Genomic DNA, 7219 nt, shown 5'->3' on the forward strand with positions numbered 1-7219 from the left:
ACTCCAAAGAAGAACATCATTCTTTGATGTGATTGCACAGTATGCATGCAAACAAGATTTTCTGAAAATGTCTAAAGCTGTAAGCAGAAAGACACAACCCCGTAGTAAACAACAGTAAATGTGTTCTGATGAAGTGTGACAGTACTGCTAAAAGAGAAACATCCCACTAATGTGAAAGTTCGCCTGAGAAGCTCTCACAGAGAAGCATAGGAAAAGCTCCCGTCGAGGGAGCAGGAGACGGCTAATGTAAGCTCACAGTCAGACGATCAGACAGACAGTGGGGCGAGCAATGTTTATGGTAATATCTGAAGAACTATAAGACTAAAACTAGATAAAAGTTGAACTAAATACTTTCTTCATATTACCAGGAAAACTAAAACTATGGCTACAACCAAATAAAAACTGAACTAAATACTTTCTTCATACCTTCAACAACAACTAAAACTAAGACTAACAAAGACTAATAAAAAGTAACTAAACTGAAATCAAACACCAACCTAAAAAAAACAATAGATCCAAACTATAATGACTCTGGTCAGTACTATGTGGTGAACTATAACACTTCTGCCCTAGATACATATATCCTAAGACAATGTATTCAAGGAGGTTGTCCAAGATAACTTCCAAAGATACTGTATGCACTGTTATTTACAGGTCAAAGACAGTTGGCCTGGCAGTTGGGTCAGTGAGCTCTAGTAGCCTGAGGGGAAAGCTCGTTCTGTGTCTGTAGTGGCTTTGTGACAGTGCAGCCATTTGCCAGACCATTGTTGGGGTGATGTGGGTCCTTAAAAATCCTTTTAGCTCTGCTCAAACACCTCTTTTTAATATTATATGAGTCCAGCAGAGAGGGGAGCGAAGTCCCCATGGTGTGCTGCGCCGATCGCACTGCCCTCTGCAGGGCTAGACCCAGGAGGAGCTATTCCTGTACAAAACAGGGATAGCTCCAATCATTTGACTATAGAGATCATGTCTACCGATTTGCGTGAAGTTTGGCGGTGAAAGGAGTAATATCACAAAATGAGTTTGACAGAAGTCGGCCTCCAGGTGGCGCTATAAAAGGCAGATGTGAAAAATGTTTTTTCCTTGGCCTCTAGAGAGTGTGCATACAAAGTGTTACACAGTACGGAGTTCAGTTATAGGTAAAAACACGAATCGACCTGTTATAGCAATCAGGATGGAATATAAAAAATCTGAAAGACCCTTTTTGTTTAATGACTATAGAGACATAGATATAGAAACCTCCATATATGGCCATAAAATGGACACAGCCAGACAGACTGTTACAATGGGTACTCTGACAATGGGCAGAACAGGGATTTGCATAAATGGGTGGGGCATGCATTCCCTATTTGCATCATTCCCAACTTGTATCGTTCCCGAGTAGGCCGGTGCCCAACGGGCTCCTGTCTAGTTAAAACAATGATGGCAATAAGGTTTTCAACTAGTTTCTCAAACAGTGCTGTATTACGACCACAGCTCCTCTTTTGATTAGCTTTATTAAGTTTGAGAAAATACCACTTTACACTCATAAGCGACCTTGGGTACTAAGAAAAGCGCTATATAAGTCATAATTTTTAAGACAGGATTCTAAGGCATTTTTTAAAGCATCAAGCATCAATTAACAAAACATGGTGCAAATCATAAAAGTAATAAACCAAACTAAACCTTTAAGTTTTAAATGCTAACTAACCTAACCAACATAAAATAACAGAAATCCAATCTAACCGGACTACGCTAATTTAACCTGCAACCAAACATTTGCATTTTACTACAAGCAGGTGCCCAACAACACCATTGACTACTGGCAGCCAAATCAAGCGCAACCAAACTGGTTACAATCTACAGCAAGCGTGCAGGCGACAGCATACTACAAGTAGGCTACTGCCGAAGTTAACAGGTGTTTAGTGCCCTCAAGTAGGAAACCCCAACCAATCATGGGAAGCACTGATGATTGGCCCCCAGCAATCAGCAGATAGGCAGCACCTGAAATCAACCACACTCACTCACTCACTCACGCACGCACGCGCGCACACACACAGTCTGACACACTTCTGCAGACTACTGATGACACAGGTAACACTGGGCGTACCTCTGTGCTGGAGACTGACGACAGGGGAACAGGTTCTCCTGAGAGCAATAAGCTGAGAAGGTGAGATGAGTGAATGACATGGTAGAAGGAGTCTCAGGTGTATTAAAGCAGTTAAACCGTGCAGCTACAGATAACAACCGCCAGCAACAGATAACACCATGCAGCTACAGATAACCACCGCGTGATCACACACACACCTTCTGTTATACCCACTGATATTGCCTTTTTTATTAGGCTTATTCTGTTTTTTTCTTCTGCACTGTATTTTTTATGTGTACTTCTTATTTTGTTGTCCTCTTATAATGTGTTTCCTTTGCTTCATGTTTTATGTATTGTATCATGAATTGCCTTGTTGTTGAAATGTGCTATACAAATAAACTTACCTTGCCTACCTTGTTCCCAATTGATATTATCCATTGATGGCAAGTAGAAATAGAAAAACAAGCACAGTTAAAAGAAAACATCATTACACAATTATCTTATGCGTACGGGGTGTGTAGATGTGTGTGACTCACCATGAGAGCCAGACTCCACCGCAGTGGCAAGAAACTCCTGGTTGCGGAATGCAGAGTGTGCTTGAACACAGAGGAAGACTAGAAAAATGTGCTCCTCGGAGCACAGGTCTCCACCAGGCCAGGTAGCTTATTCTGGGCCAGCAAAGTAAAAAAGAAAGAAAAAATCACACCCAGTGTGAAGTGGGCGGTGTGGTCATCACAATGGTCATCACAGTGATGGAAGCTCAACAAAAAAAAAGTGTATTTTTTTAAGTGCATAGTCCTATTTATAGGTTATTCATTTCATCATGTGTCTCGTTAGCCAATCACAGTGCTGAATAGAGTCAGCCAATTGAGTCAGCCAATCACAGTACAGCTATGGGTGTACTAATGCTAGGGGTGTACTAATTATGAGCCAATCACAGTACAGCGAAGGGTGTACTAATGAGGTGTCCCAACCCCACTTATAGGGGCGGCTACACCGCCCAAAAACACATGGTGGAAAACCTTGTCAGGTGGAAATGGGCGTGGCCTATTTGAGTTTGAGTTGCATAATGATCCAAGGAATCCAAGGTCATAGGCCAAAACGTGAATTGGCCTATTATAGCGCCACCATGAGGCCGATTTGAAAAAACGTATGCTTGCATTCCTTCCCTGGCCTAGTGGGAATATGCATGCAAAGTTTCACGGCAATTCCTGATTTGAGGCATTTTGTTCAAAGCGGGCCACTCCTGCAAATTTGGAAGCCAATCTTAGCCAATCAGGATGGAATATGAAAAATCTGACAATCCGTCTTGATCACATGACTATAAACTTGACATTATGTCATCTAAGGTGCTTCCTATGGTGTTTCCCTGTCACCTATGGTGCTTCGGCTAATCGGCTTCCCATCTTGCTTCCCTTTCATCTTTGGTGCTTCCTATGGTGCTTCCCTGTCTTCTATGGTGCTTCCTATGGTGCTTCCCTGTCTTCTATGGTGCTTCCTATGGTGCTTCCCTGTCATCTATGGTGCTTCCTATAAGACAGAGATTCAGTGGGCTATCATGGTCAGTATCATGGTCAGTATCATGTCCAGTATCACGGTCAGTATCATGGTCAGTATCATGGTCAGTATCATGACAGTATTATGGTCAGTATCATGCCAATATGTTCCTTAACAACTGTTAATAATGTATCGTGGACATTTTGTAATGGGCAAAGAAAAAGATAATTAGTTATAAATAAAAAAAATTATCCACATTGACCCTAGTGACGCTACAAGCTCACAATGCATTGCGGTGCTATATGTTGTGAGCTTGTAGATCTGCTAAATTCAGAAAAGGCACTTACTGTAGAGCGAAAACATGAGGGGGCCTAGTATAGCGCCCCGGGTTCCCGGTCAACTACATATATGGAGTTTAAGTGTTTATTGTATTCAATATTGTTCAGCATTATGTATGGATTTGTTTTTCACTACATGGGAAAGGATGTCATAACGATGTCTGAGATATTGCTACAATAGGGGTGTGTCATTTATTGGTTTGGGATTGGAATTGCTGTACTTTCTCCCCAATATCATGGAGTTGGGGGTGACTGGTTTCCAGATGGGTGCATCATGACAGAAGGTCATATGGTGATTAAAAGGAAAAAGGCCTACAGTATCTGATAGTGGTCAAGCATATTTGAAAAAATATGTCCATTAAAGATAATTTATACTTTATACTACCAGTTATACTGTAGTTAGGCTAGCTCTACCAGCTTTATTGTAGTTAGGCTAGCTCTACAGTCATTTAAGTGCAAGCATGGCATAAGTTTTCAGCCCTCTTACAGCATATAGGATGGATGATAATTATGGCAAATTGTTACAGGGCCCAGGTCTGACAGTACGTGACAGTAAGTGAGAAAGAGGAGGGGATACCATCAGCTTTATTGTCACATCACAGGTTTACAGAAGTAAAACAAGTGGGTGAAATTAGTTTTTGTGCTATGTTCTATCGTTTTTGTAATTTCCATAATGGAAAAGAAAATTAAAGGGAAGAAGAAGAAGAAGGGGGCAAGGAGGAAGAGAGATCAATCAAAGAAAACAAACAAATGATGTTATATTTACACAAAGTACCTGAGGTAAGATATAAAGGTGCGTGAGCATAGCAGCAGATCTATGCTGTACGTGATACTATGGACGTCAGTTAAGGTGCGAGAAAAACGCACAAAACAAAAGTCAGTGAAAAAAAAGGCAGTGCAAAATGTCAGCCTCACACAGTGGCAGCAGAATGAAAAAAGAAGCAGCAGCAGTGAAACTTTCATTAAGAGAGCTTCACACCTTGACAGGGCTATTGGTTTACAAAAGTAACGCAAAGACACATCAGCAAAGAAAACTTCATGCTGCCCAGTATTTGAATAGCCAGACCGTCAGAGAAGTTATAGCTGTGCTCTAGGAGAATAGAAAAAATATGACCTATCACAAAAGAAATGTGTGTTTAATTACATATGTTTCAATCCGGATGGCATTCAATATGTCAAATGTGTTTGATGAAAACACTTTCTGTAACACTTTCTCAATAATATAAGCCGTTATTGTCTCCGTCAGGCCAAAGGCGTGGCCAAGACTATGGTGCGTGTGCGCGTGCGTGTGCGCGTGCGTGTGCGCGTGCCTGTGCGCGAGCGTGTGCCTGTGCCTGTGCCTGAGCGTGTGCCTGCACGCGTGTGTTTGTCATTCTGTCTGTGAGCAGCTAATCTCCGGGATTGTGGTACTGATCGGTGTGAAACTGAATGCACACTCCCTGGAGTCCAAGGCAGAACCTCCGCCGCAAATTTTTGCGCCACCAGGAGGCCGATTATTGATATATTTTTTTTTAAAATATTTCTCCTACAGATTTTGTCCAAACAGCACGCAAATCGTTACACATTTATCTCTATAGTTATGTGATCAAGACGGATCTGTCTGATTTTTCATTCCTTGGATCATTATGCAACTCCCCAAATAGGCCACGCCCATTTCCACCTGACAAGATTTTCCGCCATGTTGCGTTTTCGTTTTACAAAACACGCTTTTTGCAACTACTCCTACCGATTTTATCCAAACCTTGCCCATATTGGTACACCATATCTCTGTAGTCATGTGATCAAGCTGTAGCTGTCAGATTCTGTGTATTCCATTCACATTGTCCAGTTATAGCGCCACCAGGAGGCCGATTTTTGCAAAACAAATCGGTACTCAAAGTTTGTAGTGGTCCGTTTTTTACAAAATGCCTCAAATCATGAACGCAGCGTCCAATTGCTTTGAAACTTTGCACGCACATTCCCACTAGGCCATTCCCACTGTTGTTACATTATGAGCGGCTACGTAAGGTTCACACATTATTACATTTTGCTAAAATCTGTTTTTGAGCAAATTGAGCAGGACTAGCCTGATTACAGATGAATCTCATCAGATGAAAAAAAAAAGCCCTCGCAGTGATATTAGTCTGGCCATGCCATATGGAGTCAGATCAGTCTCTTAATTCATAAATGCACAAGTCCTGTTTTGTATGTGTTTTTTTGGATGCCAGGCTAGAGCAGGACCGGTTGACAGAGGGGACTCTTCTGATCTTTTGGTTTTTGAGGGATATGAAATGATAGGATCCTGGCTTTCTCAATTTGGCTCTCTCTCTCCCTGCCCCCTCGCTCACGCACGCACGCACGCACGCACGCACGCACGCACGCACGCACGCACGCACGCACGCACGCACGCACGCACGCACGCACGCACGCACACACACACACACACACACACACACACACACACACACACACACCTACAGAAATTGATTTGATGACTGAAGCAATGTAAGACCCATCTTTAATAATAACCATTCATTACTTAAAAGTTAATATCTCTGTATGATGGCATGCACTGACCACACCCCCGAACCGGGGGGTCTGGGGGTCCTCCCCCAGAAACGTTTTAACATAGTAGATGTCATTTCCTGTGTTCTGGTGAATTTTGGGAGTTCGATACCAAATCCAGGAGAAAAACAGAAGAAATGACGATCCTGAGTGTCAGGAGACATGGTCAAAAACCAGGTGACTCCTGCAGGATCCAGGAGTGTTGGCAGCCCACACACACACACACACACGCACGCACACGCACACACACACACACTCACTCACTCACTCACTCACTCACTCACTCACTCACACACACACACACACACACACACACACACACACACACAGATTAATATTCAAGTGAGATTAAATAAAGCAATAAGGTTAATTTGACTTTACTGTCACTCATGCTTGATTTTCAGAGTCACTTTCTTCAGCAAAGAGTAGAATTTGACTGTAGAATCAACATTCTCAAGTGGTGTAACTGGGTTGAGTCAATTGGTGTAACCAGTATTGTTTATGATAATATACAGGAAAACTGTGGAATAATGAAGCGTGTAAAAAGGATCATGTATTGTAGTGTATTAATTGTATTAAATGTTTTTACAAATGTGTACATAATTTGTCAAACATGATTTAGAAAGCAGGGTTTTCTCAGCATTATGTCCTGCTCAGTGTAACAAACTTCCAAACAATACATCTAGAGATAATGCTGATACAATCTATTTTAATTTGAAATTTAATTAATTTTTAATTTCTAGTGGATAGGCCGTCATTTTCATTGTAAAAT

The sequence above is a fragment of the Gymnoscopelus braueri genome (genome assembly GCF_963280865.1).
Source record: "Gymnoscopelus braueri genome assembly, chromosome: 7".
NCBI lineage: Eukaryota > Metazoa > Chordata > Actinopteri > Myctophiformes > Myctophidae > Gymnoscopelus > Gymnoscopelus braueri.